The sequence below is a fragment of the Rattus norvegicus genome, chromosome 14 (genome assembly GCF_036323735.1).
Source record: "Rattus norvegicus strain BN/NHsdMcwi chromosome 14, GRCr8, whole genome shotgun sequence".
Lineage (NCBI taxonomy): Eukaryota > Metazoa > Chordata > Mammalia > Rodentia > Muridae > Rattus > Rattus norvegicus.
Window position 1 is genome coordinate 88,819,927 of NC_086032.1, and position 14,501 is coordinate 88,834,427.

Sequence of the window (14,501 nt, forward strand, 5' to 3'; positions counted from 1 at the left end):
ACTGGTTCGACTCCCTGTGATCTTTCTTTTCATATTATCAGTCAAGATTTCAACATATGAACATAGGAATTGAGCTTTCAGTCTATAAAAGCCCAAGGAAAATGTTCTAATATATGTTCAGTGTTGAGTTTGCAAGTGAGAGTACTGTATTTCTTCATAAAGGTATACTGTAGAATGCATTTGCAGCTACATAATAATGCTGACTGGGAGTCTGGTATCATTGCAGGGATACTTCCTAGGCTTTTGTGCTGGGAAGGCCCTGGGGCACTGCCTTCCTGGGCTTGGAAGGAAGAGAAGAATGACTTGGGCCTGTCATTGCAAACTCATCAGTCTCTCCCTTGAAGACAGTTTCAAAGATAAATCAAAAGTTCTAAAATTTCTTCTATTGAGAATAATATACACAGAGGCAGAGAAACACCTGATGGTGACAGCTTCTTCTGTTCTTCCAGAGGACGTCGTCAGTTTACAGCACATATGCCAAGCAGCTCAAAACCACATGGAACTTCAGTTCAGGGAACTGAAATACATCCTTAAAATTGTTTATTTGAAACTTTTTCCATTTGCGGGAGGGCAGGGGGAGGGTAGTACAGCTAAAAACTAAGGCATGGGATTAATACATGTGAACCCCTTTAACAAAATAGGAGGTGGAAATGCCACAAAATGCTTTTACAGCATAGGCTTTCCTATTACAATAAAATTTTCCGTGGCATAGTATTTTAATCAGAATTACACTGGGGGACTGAAATGCAACCATTAGAGTGTAGACCATTTACTTATCTAACCAGAGGACCTTCACAGACTCCAAGCAATTTTCTTTCATTTCACATCTTGCTGTGTCATGTCGCATATCAGATATGCAATTGAAAATGAAATTATCTGTAACCATGTCACCTTAATCGTATTTATTTAAAATGCAAAGGCTCTTCCACGGTACCTTATTAATTCTGAAAATACAATGTAGTAATTTTAACTAAGGACTGTGCATAAAATTAAGTTGGAGGATGTGTTAAAGATTCAGCCAGCAAGGAATGGAATTTGTGAGTGTGCAGATGTAGGAAACAGCACTCATTGTCACAGTTGTACCTTGGAGAGAAAGCATTCTGGAACAAAGATGCCTTGTACCTGGCCCCTCCCCCCACATGTCTCTTAAGACTGAGAACTCTGACCACACTGTCCAGCCTAAATGTCCTTGCCTCGTTTACCTACAGACAATAATATAGTGGTCCCTTTAACAGGTCGGAAACTGACCGCTGGACTCTCAGGAGTGTCTGCACCTTGCTACACAATCTCACACTGTGATGCTTGCAACATTTATTTTACTCTACTGTTAAGTTGACCATAAGATTTATATTGACCCACAAAATACAAAGACTGTGAAATCACTGGGCTTTTTGGGGGTAAGGGGGCAGTATTTGTTTTTAAACAGCATGGATAAATTTTTCCTCACCATGGCTTCTCAGCTGGGGAGAATTCTGGATGCCTATTCCACTGGCCTGGCTGTAACCTCAGTGAACCATATTGGTCTCAACTTCACAGATATGCTGAGAGAGAGAGAGAGAGAGAGAGAGAGAGAGAGAGAGAGAGAGAGAGAGAGAGAGAGAGGGAGAGAGAGAGAGAGAGAGAGAGAGAGAGAGAGAGAAGAGAGGGGAGAGGGGAGAGAGAGGAGAGAAGAGAGAGAGAGAGAGAGAGAGAGAGAGAGAGAGAGAGAGTTTATGTAGCTGTCCCTCCAAATTGTGTAGGTGCTTAGTGTATTCACATGTGTACATGTGTCTGTAAGTATGAACATCTGGACGCCTTTGTTCGTATGCTTGGTGCCTATGTGTTTTGTGTTGCCAGACATGTGGACATATATATGTAAACGTGTATTTCTTTAAAATTTTTTCATCTAATTGTTACATAGGGACATATCCAATGCTCACTTTAGTTGTCTTTATTAATTCACATCTTCACATCTTTCTTTCATAAAATGGTATTAAGATACACACACACACACACAAACACATACACACAACACACACACAACATACACACAGCACACACATGCTCTTTCTTGCACAGTACTTTCTAATGTGAAAATTCTGACTTCTGGCTGTGTATTGTCTCTATCTGTGTGCTGACAAGAAAATTGTTTCATTTATGCCTAGAGGATGAATAAAGACTTCCCAGGTACCTGGCACCCCAACACAGAGGCCTCTCTTGTGTAGGATCCTATCACACAGCTACTTGGCCTTGAGCAGGCTGACACTTGCTGATCCCATCTAAGCATCTCACTCCAAGTTTTCCGATTCAATATTCTCCTCCTGCTTCTTTGTTACTCACAAAATGTAGCAAGCTTCTGGATGGGAGAGACTTACCGGTGCCGGCTGTGAGGAGAACAATAGGCATATATTTGACTATACCACACAGAAAGCTTTATCTACCACTTCTGAAAAGCCATGTCCAGAAAAGCCTCAGACAACAAAAAGGGTACAGTGGTCACAGAAACGTAATTCTTCATTTAGTTTTTAATAGGGCAGTTATTCCATTAGAATAGTGTTATTCAGGCTAAATTATCATAAAGGATCAAGGAGAAGAGAGAAAAGAAAGAGTAGGGAAAAGGACAGGCCTCGATTGCAGAGAGGATATAATATACTGAAAACAGAAGGAAGCAGTATAAAACTTAAAAGGGAATTTTTGCTCAGAATTTATATGTGAAGTCTCTATTGAAGAAAGTGGAAAGCAGAAACCAGAAGTCAACAACCTGTTTTCTAGTGTCTGCTCCTTAAGAAATGCTCCACTGTGAGAGTTTGAGTTCTTTTTGCTGTTGTTTTAACTTTTTGTAAAATTAAATTATAATTCCATCATTTTCCTTCCCCCTTTCATACCTACACCCCTTCCATGTGCACTCTTGTTCTCTCTCACATTCATGACCTCTTACTCTTAAAAGATTTGTTAATAGATCATATATCCTATATCCTATATCCTATATCCTATATCCAGTATCATATATTAGGTATTCTGAAGGAACAGACTCCTTCCCCCACACCCCCATGTTTATTTTACAGTAAAGCCTGCTTACCGTTTCATTCTCATGCTCTGCTCTCATTTATTTGCCAGGTTGTGGTATAGAAATTTTGTGGTCAATCATCTGACATGTGTACTTGGATCTCTATATATGATATATTTTCACACACACACACACACACACACACACACACACACACACACAACCTGATCTATCCATATAATGTATGTATGTGTGCATCAATATGTGAATGGGGTGTAGTTCTTTGTATCGGGGCACTGTGAGGTAAGATTTACCCCTTACATATGAAGAAATCTATTTGCATCATCATTGTTTGGGTCTTTTTAGGGGCAAGCCATTTTATTGAAACTTCATGGGTATTGCATACTTGTTAATACCAGGTGACTCAATTCATAGAAAACATACTATTTCTCTGGCTTTCACAATCTTTCTGCCCCTTCTTCTGAGATGGCCCCTAAGCCTTTGGTACAGGAGTTGTGTTGTAGATGAATCAGTTGAGACTGGATACTACATGAGCCTTTATTCTCTATGTTGTGGAGGGTTGTGATTTTCTATAATGATCACCTTCTGTTGCATAGAGGATTTTCTTTGATGAGAGATGAGAGCTACACTTCTCTGTGGGTGTAAGATAAATATTTAGAATATATCTAGGAATAATGATGACTTAATAAAGTAGTAGTTCTAAGTTATGCAATATCTATAATCTTACTAATGGCTATTCAACATGAGGGAGATAATAATCCAGTGTGGTGACACAATCATTTAATCCTAGCACTCAGGAGGCAGAGGAATGAATGTCTCTGAGTTTGAGGTCATCTTAGTCTACAGAGATAGTTCCAGAAAGCCAGGACTCCACACAGAAATGCTGTCTCTTAAAACAAAAAAGAAAAAGAAAAAAATTAAGAATTCATGCCCAGTACTGGAATTCAGAGACTTCATTACCACAAGTAGAGCACATTAGTACTGAGATGCCTTTTGTACTTACCTAAGCCCCATGGTTTCCCTCTTGGGAGGACTCGTCTTTATAGAAGCCAGCCATTATAGTGTTCATTCTCCTGTGGAGGCCCACATGGCAAAAAACTGAGATAGGCTCTGGACACTGACCATGTAAGAATGAAGTTGGGCCACAAATCACCTTTCTGAGCTTAGAGTAAGAACTTTACTACCTCAAGTGACGTCTACACTTTTTATTTCAATCTAGTAAGCTACTTTGAGACAGATGTACACAGCAAGTACATGTCTGGGTTCCTGATTCACAGACACTAGAAAATAAATGTTTGTTGTTCTAAGAAAGAAAGTTTTGGAGTCATTTGAAATGCAGAATCAGGTAATTGATGCAGTAATTCCCCTCTATTCTCCACGGTAATTAAAGTTGCGTTGTAAATTTGGAGATTAGGACAGGCCACCCATTTTTAGTAGGAAAAAAAGGGCTCTGGAGTGTATGCAGCATGGCATATGAGGGAAGTGACTCCATCGAAGACCTTGTAACCAAAAAAGACTATTAGTGAGGGGTTCAGGGAATCTCTGTCCTGGCTGGGTCTCATCTGTGTTAGTTTGATTCTCCTTCCCAAACCACAAAGCAAATCTTCCCATACTCTACTTCTGGGCAAGAATACTTTCTATACCAGCATACAGAATGTCAACTTTGGGTTCAGTTTTCGATTATAAAATTCAAGGTCAAAACTTTGGAGATAAATGGTCTATTTCTGGTCCTGAGATGCTGTGCAGTCACATGGTCAGGTGGGGGGTTTTAGCAACAGAGTCTCAGATTTGCTTGGTACCCATGGAAGACTTTGAAAGGATTAACAGGATAATGTTAAGACTCACTACATGATTCAGAAGAAAAATACAGCATGACAAATATTCTTGTGTTCAAAGGTAACCTATTTTCTTAAAATATTTTTGGGTTACCACTGGGACATAAACCTTTTTTAGAAAGTATATTTTGATCTATTTTCTAACTGTAATGAGACTGGTGACCAACTAAGAAAAAAAAATAGACACAAAACTTTTTATCATGATGGATTGAAATGTCAAGGCCTGTTCAAATCTTAGCTCAACCACAAATTGATTTCTTGATTTGGAGGTCAGTCTTTTAATTGGCTAGGTAAAGTTAATGACACCCTGAAACCATTACAAGGTTTGTCCTCACACATTGCTCCAAAACACCCAGTTCACTAGCAGGTGACGTCAGCACTGTGCACCAGGAGGGGTGTAAACCCACCAAGGGCTGCCTAGCTGGTGGTGTCAGTTCATCGAAGGAAATTGTTTCTTCTGCCACACTTAGGGAACTGAATGTACATAGCACACTCCTAGCTGCTGTCATACAAGCCAAGGAGCCTCACAAGGGACATCATTTGTCAGAAGGACAGATGCTGAGGCAGGTGTCTCAGGTGACACTTCAGAAGTCCTAAGCATGGTGGGAGTATTTTCCAACATTGCCATACTTTTATTAGCATTTTACTTCCCTGGGCTGCGGTCACTCCTCTCTTTCTGCTCACTCTCTTTCTTGAAACAGAAGGAATCTATCACTCTGAGAGTATTGTGGAAGAAAACACACTTTGATGCATGTCAAAGTGCACATGCACTTTAGACTTTTCTCAGTCCCTGGAAGTGTAACCCAACGATGAATGTTACCTTAAGTCAGAGCTTTTTAGAAACGTACATTTATGATAAGATCAGGAGAGGAGATATTGGCTATTTGGTACTGAAAGGCATTCTTGTTGCTAGAGAACTCTGAATTGAAGTATTGCTTTTCTGTTAATTCTCCACAATATTTCCAGCTTCATACATAAAATCAGACACACGTAGGCACTAATGCAATGTGGTGTACGACACTTTGTTTTCATAGTCTCTGTCGGTTTACCATAGGGTTGAGGAAGCTACGGAAAATATGTAGGAGGACATAAGTGTGTGTGTAATATAAAAATAAAGCCATGCATAGATAGCTATTGATATTCTGAGGTCCTCTACAACCTTGGTTCTTCATGGAAGTCCAGCCAAGAAAATAAGAGGAAGCCTTGTCCATGTTACTGAATGACTGCCAATGATGAATAGACCAGTGGGCCATTAAGCATTAGCATATCTACCTCTGCACCTTTTATTTAGAGGAATTTTTTTTTCTGGTGCTCATCAGTAATGATCTGCATATTTCCAGACAAGATAGCCTCATCAGCACAGTGTTACACACACACACACACACACACACACACACACACACACACACACACACACACATACACAAACACACACACACACACACACACACACACACACACACACACACACACACACACACACACATTGATAAGTTATCCTCTGGTGAAATGAGCCATTTTGAGACGAATCAGAGTATATAAAGGTAGGTTGATTGATGTCCCTATCACTAGTTTCAAGGCTAGGGAAGTTGCCATGGGAAGGGAGACAAAGGGGATGAAAGGGAGAAGAAAGAGAAAGAGAGAGAGAGAGAGAGAGAGAGAGAGAGAGAGAGAGAGAGAGAGAGAGAGAGAGAGAACAAAAAATGTCTGGATTATATAGGAAAGAGCTACTGGAGGAAAGGAAGTCCAACTCTTGAGCTAGAAAATTCAGGGTAGAGGTCAGAATTGTCCTGTAACAGGCAGAGACTAAGGGATGTTGGGAGAATGTATATCCACTTCAGCCCCTTGTTCCAGCTCCGAAACTCAACATCCAGCCTTTTGTTGACAATACATGAATAAGGAGTGACATATTCCTCTAGGACTACTTCCTGCTGACTGCTGACATTGGGGTGTCCTTATGGGGAGGTGGGGCAAAATCCTGGAATGTTGGCCAAGTCCAGGAAGAGCAGGCTGTTTTATATATTTCACACCTTGTGGGACCATCTCCAGCTACGGACATAAAGGCCCAGTTGAATCATTTCAAGTTTATAAAACAAAATAATTTCTATGTGCTATTACTACTGCTGTTTGTAATCTTTATGGAAATCCTCATTATAGAAAGACTAGACACACACCTTTGGGTCATAGGAGAAGCCTGAAAAACAGCTTAAAAATCTTGAGCCTGTGACTATGATAGTGGATCTATAGTGGAATGCTTTACCAGAGTCAGACTAATAATTTATCAGAACTACATTGATTAATGTTAAATCTCTGCACTTTGAAGTTTCGATACAAACAGTGGCATAGTGAGGGAAAGAGATCTGGAGCATTTCATTCTTCCCATCCACCTTAAGTCACGTTCCTATCACCATTCAAGCTGTTCAAGTCCTCCAACCTTTATAATTTACATTTACCAACCTCCGAACACCTTTAGTTCCTCAAATGATTCATAGAAGCTTTTCTATCCTCAGCCCCCCCACATACATGCATACACACACAGACACAGACACAGACACAGACACAGACACACACACACACACACACACACACACACACATGGGGGGACGTAGAAAAAAGAGATAGGTATAGATTCATGTTTAGTTTCAATGCCTTCAGGCCTCTGGCACTTTGTAAGTACTGATACTCTGATTGACAGCTATCTTATGAATCTTCTTAGTAACACCTCAACACTTGCCACTCTTAAACAGTATGTCTGCCAGGTTGCTACACTGTCAATCCTCCTGGGTCCCCTACAGAGTTTGACCCCTGCTGAAGTCTTGTTGATGCATGTAGAAACCTTTTGTTCCTAACAAAGGAATGGCATGGCCCTGAAGCAACACACCTGGGTGGTATACCTGGGCAATAATCAGTTCCTGTTTCCTTTGTTCCTGAGGGCTTAATCCAGTTTTCCCACTGTGCTTCCTGGATTTCTTCCTAGTAAACTTGAGATATATATTCGGTGACTAAAGCAAAAAAGTTGGCATTCTCATGACACGAATGACCCGAGTATGTGTTTTTTTCTTAAACCCCGAAGGCTTATGCCTGGCTCTCAGTACTGTGTCGGTGAGGGCACCGACAACTACACTGTCTTTTTTCTTTCATGTTTTATTTCTGAAATGGAGAACACTATCTCTATAGGTATAGAGTGGAGGAGTTTGAAATTCCCTGCACTTTAAAAACTTCTTATATTAATTAATAGAACTTATCAAGTGTTTTCCTTTGTCTAGATATGCTTCAAACTAAGAAATCGAGCATTCATCGTGAATTAGCAGTGCATTTGAAATTTATCTTCTGTGTCTTTATGCTCTCCAGAAATCCTTAGAGCCTATGTGAGATCCAAAACTTCCTTGACATAAGAGAGAAAAATGCTGGACATGTCATACAGAGTAGACCCAGGGAAATATTTCTTCTCTTTTTTTTTTGTTTTTTTTGTTTTTTTGTTTTTTATTAACTTGAGTATTTCTTATATACATTTCGAGTGTTATTCCCTTTCCCGGTATCCGGGCAAACATCCCCCTCCCCCCTCCCCTTCCTTATGGGTGTTCCCCTCCCAACCCTCCCCCCATTGCCGCCCTCCCCCCACCAGTCTAGTTCACTGGGGGTTCAGTCTTAGCAGGACCCAGGGCTTCCCCTTCCACTGGTGCTCTTACTAGGATATGCATTGCTACCTATGAGGTCAGAGTCCAGGGTCAGTCCATGTATAGTCTTTGGGTAGGGGCTTAGTCCCTGGAAGCTCTGGTTGCTTGTCATTGTTGTTCATATGGGGTCTCGAGCCCCTTCAAGCTCTTCCAGTTCTTTCTCTGATTCCTTCAACGGGGGTCCTATTCTCAGTTCAGTGGTTTGCTGCTGGCATTCGCCTCTGTATTTGCTGTATTCTGGCTGTGTCTCTCAGGAGCGATCTACATCCGGCTCCTGTCGGTCTGCACTTCTTTGCTTCATCCATCTTGTCTAATTGGGTGGCTATATATGTATGGGCCACATGTGGGGCAGACTCTGAATGGGTGTTCCTTCAGTCTCTGTTTTAATCTTTGCCTCTCTCTTCCCTGCCAAGGGTATTCTTGTTCCCCTTTTAAAGAAGGAGTGAAGCATTCACATTTTGATCATCCATTTTGAGTTTCATTTGTCCTAGGCATCTAGGGTAATTCAAGCATTTGGGCTAATAGCCACTTATCAATGAGTGCATACCATGTATGTCTTTCTGTGATTGGGTTAGCTCACTCAGGATGATGTTTTCCAGTTCCAACCATTTGCCTACGAATTTCATAAAGTCGTTGTTTTTGATAGCTGAGTAATATTCCATTGTGTAGATGTACCACATTTTCTGTATCCATTCCTCTGTTGAAGGGCATCTGGGTTCTTTCCAGCTTCTGGCTATTATAAATAAGGCTGCAATGAACATAGTGGAGCACGTGTCTTTTTTATATGTTGGGGCATCTTTTGGGTATATGTCCAAGAGAGGTATAGCTGGATCCTCAGGCAGTTCAATGTCCAATTTTCTGAGGATTCTCCAGACTGATTTCCAGAATGGTCTTACCAGTTTGCAATCCCACCAACAATGGAGGAGTGTTCCTCTTCCTTCACATCCTCGCCAGCATCTGTTGTCCCCTGAGTTTTTGATCTTAGCCATTCTCACTGGTGTGAGGTGAAATCTCAGGGTTGTTTTGATTTGCATTTCCCTTATGTTTAAAGATGTTGAACATTTCTTTAGGTGTTTCTCAGCCATTCGGCATTCCTCAGCTGTGAATTCTTTGTTTAGCTCTGAACCCCATTTTTTAATAGGGTTATTTGTTTCCCTGCGGTCTAACTTCTTGAGTTCTTTGTATATTTTGGATAGAAGGCCTCTATCTGTTGTAGGATTGGTAAAGATCTTTTCCCAATCTGTTGGTTGCCGTTTTGTCCTAACCACAGTGTCCTTTGCCTTACAGAAGCTTTGCAGTTTTATGAGATCCCATTTGTCGATTCTTGATCTTAGAGCGTAAGCCATTGGTGTTTTGTTTAGGAAATTTTTTCCAGTGCCCATGTGTTCCAGATGCTTCCCTAGTTTTTCTTCTATTAGTTTGAATGTGTCTGGTTTGATGTGGAGGTCCTTGATCCACTTGGACTTAAGCTTTGTACAGGGTGATAAGCATGGATCGATCTGCATTCTTCTACATGTTGACCTCCAGTTGAACCAGCACCATTTGCTGAAAATGCTATCTCTTTTCCATTTGATGGTTTTGGCTCCTTTGTCAAAAATCAAGTGACCATAGGTGTGTGGGTTCATTTCTGGGTCTTCAATTCTATTCCATTGGTCTATCTGTCTGTCTCTGTACCAATACCATGCAGTTTTTATCACTATTGCTCGGGGGCTATAATCAGGCACTTTTATATGGGTAGTCATATTCAAAGTATGTGAAAAAATGAGCTAGGAAAACCAGATTTCCAACAGAAAACAAAACAAAACAAAAAAAATTGGATTTTCCCATAGACAAATGACGAACATGGGCACTAGGGAATTGGCATGGGGACCGCCATCTAGATGTTTGTTCATCCTCAGAGGGTTTCTTCCCAATTGTTGGCATGTGCCTCTGAAGACATCTTCCACTCCTTGAATTCTAAAAATACCCTCCCTTCAAATCCCCCTCCTCCAGTTTTAAGCAGTTCTGCAATTCAGTACAGCAAGTATCTTCCCTGCTGAGATTAGCTCTTCAGATCCTCAAGAGCCTTGCACTGGCTCCCTCCCCACCAAAGGGGAGGCTGGAGGACTGTCATTTTCTAGGCAAGCTTTCCTTACTATTACTAACTAGTTCCCCTTGAATCTGCCACGTTGCCTTTGAACTCTGACTTGCATAGAGTGTGGAGCACTTAGGAAGTGCTGACCATTCCAAATCATTACCACTTTCACCACCCTTTCTTCTAAGGTCAGTACCCAGACAGCTACAGTAACATTTAAATGGGAGTCTCTTACTTTTCACCCTTGATAATCTCTACACATTGGAGTGAAAGCCACATGTGAAAACAAGCTATTCCACAGGCTTGGGTCATGCAGATGTGGAAGTATTCAACAGCCACAATATAGAGGTATGTAGGTCAATGTTGTCTAGATGATAATCTGTCCAATGGGTCACTTCTATTCTCAGTCCTTTCCTGACATCTTATTCCTTTTTATTCCTTTTCTCTTGTCCTCTATTTTAGGTCTTAGCCTCTATATTTATTTCTTATTTTAGTTTTTCTACTCCAAATATGTCTATTTAAAATTCCCTTTGGGGGTATGTAAGGATCTATAATTCAATGAAGAATGACGTCCTGGATTCAAATTGTATGTATTCTGCAGAAGTCCAGCATGCTGGGATCTCCCATTGCCAAGATAGTAAAGCAAGTGAGCTTGCAAGCCTGATTTAAAGCACATTAGGGGAATTCCAGGGTAGGTGGGCTTTGTCTTACTCTATTTCTAGGCATTCCAGAACCATTACTGGGGAGAAACCATTACTGTTGCTGAGGAATCCTGGGGTAGGTTGACTTTGTTTTACTCTCTAAGGACATTTCATTACTGGGGGTACAGGGGTATTCTGTTAACTGCTGATTCTTTTTCCTTGTTTCAGGCCATGTGGTGAGGCATTTTCTGATGGCTGGGCAGTTTCTGACTAGCTGTCTGAAGCCTGGATTTTTAAGCCTAATCTCCCGAACTGCCAATTGGAAGCCTGTCATGGAGTCAGCCTGTCTCATCAAGTGTATGGTAAAACTTCTCTAGCCAAGCATGACCTAAACAGTAGTACTGGTTTCTGCTGCTGGAGCCAGAAGTCAGCTGTGTTAGTTATACCACAGCATTAACTCCAAAGGTGTTGTCACTGGAGCTGCAGAAACAGGACCAGTTAGCAATTAGGCACCTCCAGGGCCAGCAGCTTAGGAACCTGGTGGCAATTAAGCACCTTCAGCCCTGAGGGACCCTGAGACAACAAGAAATGTTGTCCGTAGCTGCCCAGGAGTGACACATTTCCATTGTCTGTTGTCTGTCCTCCTGTGCCTGAACCACACCCTGATTAAAAAGCAGTGGTACTTTTTCTCCCTCTTCCCTTATTTCCTCCTCCACACAGAGCCTCTGTACCCCCTTAACCCTCCCTTTAATAAACCTCCCAGGTGAGACCTGTTGCACAGTGTGATTTTGTCAGGATTAGCTGCTTAATTCTACCAGCGTCCATCAGAAACTGCTCTTCACTGGGCCAGGACTAATTCTGTTCCTCTTGTGCCCCTTTTGTAAGTGTGCCCTGCTTTTCCTTCTCCCCAGCTTCCTTTACAATTCATCAGTTTGTCACTGCACCTGAACACATCTCTTGTGAAATTCTACATTACCAGAGAGTTTCATGGCAATATGTTTAATACACCAGCATATCTGTCTATCTTATCCAACGTTATGGGCAACTATAAAATTTAAATATCATAGAAGTCAAAAGAATAAGGCATTTGACTTTTAAAAAATATATGAGCTATGAAATAATTGATTAATGGAAGTCAGGTCAGCTGACATCCCTCAGCAGACTCATGGATAAGAAAAATGTAATATATACACTTAGTGGAACTTTATTCAAGCACAAAGAAAAATAAAATAATGTTCTTGGGGAAATTACAGAACTGCAAAATATGATCTCAGCAAAGTGTCTTAGAGTTAGAAACACCAATAGCATGTTTTCACTCTTATAGACTTATCTTTGGTCTAAAATTTTATGTATGTCTATGTGTGGGGGTGCACAGGTCAGGTAACTAGAAAGGTAACAAATAAGGGTTCAAAAGAGTTCCTAAGAGGATTTGTGGAGTGCCGGAGAAAGAGCCTAGCAGTTAAAAGCACTTGTTTGCTTGGTTCCCAGCATTCATATTAGATAGTTCAGAACTGCTCTAAGTGGTTCCAGGGGATGGTACTCCTGCCTCTGTTCTCCTGAGGCATATTAATGCATGTTCACATAAATGCACACGATACCCACCCACCTACACATATGTGCACATCATACACACAACTAATATAGTAAAATGATGTTAAAAGAAAGACAACTGGAGAGAGAGGTATAAAAATTAGCTAACAGAATAACTCATATGACATGGAAACTGAAGAAATTAATCAGAGGAAGAGGGGATGATCCTGGTGGCAGGGGTTTGGGGAAGAAATTACAACAGTGGTTTTCCAGCAAATGTCACCTAAGACCGTCAGAAAACAGATACTTAGATTATAATTCATAGCAGTAGCAAAATAAGAGTTATGAAGTAGCAGTAAAAATAATTTTATGCCTGGGGGATCACCAGACCATGATGAAGGGAGCAGGAATTGTTTGGCATGGTTTCGCTTGCTTTTGGGCTCTGAGTCTTCCTACTGAGTTGCCTTGTCCAACCTTCATTTGAGGACCCAGGCTTATTGCAACTTGATACCACATTAGGTTGATATTCCTGGGAGGTCTGCCCTTCTCTGAAGGGAAACAAAGGAGCATGAATGGGGAAGGGGATGGTGAGAAGGATAGGGGAGGTAGTGGGCAGAGGGAAGGAGAGGCAACTACAGGAATGTACTGTTTGAGAGAATAAATTAATAAAAAAATTAAAAAGGGAGGATCACAGCATTAGGAAAATTGAGAACCACTGGATTAGAAAAAGGGGCTCAAAAAAATGTATGAAAATCCCATAGTACAACTCATTTCTTTTATGTATTTTTTTAAAAGAAAACTAGTAAATAAATATGACAGTGAAATATATTGTAGTTTTTGATTTTTTTAACCAAGAATTGATGTGTATACAGGAAAATATGGATAGCAGAAAACAGTTTGGTGATTAAAGTGATTGCCACACAAATGTGAGAATCTGAGTTTAGAAGCAATGCATAATCCAGGTCTGGCACATGCCTGGAATCCCAGCACTGGGCAGTTGAGGATAGAATCTTCGGAGTGGGCTGGCCAGCCAGTCTACTATGTTTAGTGAGAATCCTTGTTTTGAAAAAATGAATGGAGAGCAATTGGGGAATATACATAATGCAAACCCTAGCTTATATGTGCATACATGCATGCACACACACACACACACACACACACACACACACACACACGAGAAAAGTGAATAAATAAAAGTAAACCCTTGTCATATAGGAAACATATTGGTGTAGGATTTTCCCCATGTGACTCTTTTCAGGTCTTATTGTGTCAAAAAATTGGGTTTATTCCCACAATCAATGGGAACTATGCTTATAAACTTTAGATAGATTTTTAAAAACATCACCTTTATTTATTTTTTTATTTCTACTTGAAGGTAGAAAACAGCTTTTTCCTTAGGTTCCATACATCATAGCCCTGTGTGTTAATGATGAGTGCTTTGCCTGAGAGGTACAAAGTGTTGAGAAAAGATATTGTGATGTCAGCTCTATCAACGTTCTGTGCAGCAAAACTTGAAGTTCAAGCTTAAGATAATGAAATAAAAAAATTGAAGAAAGGAAAGAACTTGGAAGGAAGGAAAGAAACTCAGACGGAAGGAAGGAAGGAAGGAAGGAAGGAAGGAAGGAAGGAAGGAAGGAAGGAAGGAAGGAAAAGGAAGGACAATGGCTTTGTGGGCTGCTGGGAAACACATGGCAATTGAGTATCCAGGGTCACCACACTCTGCTGTTGCAACTCTTG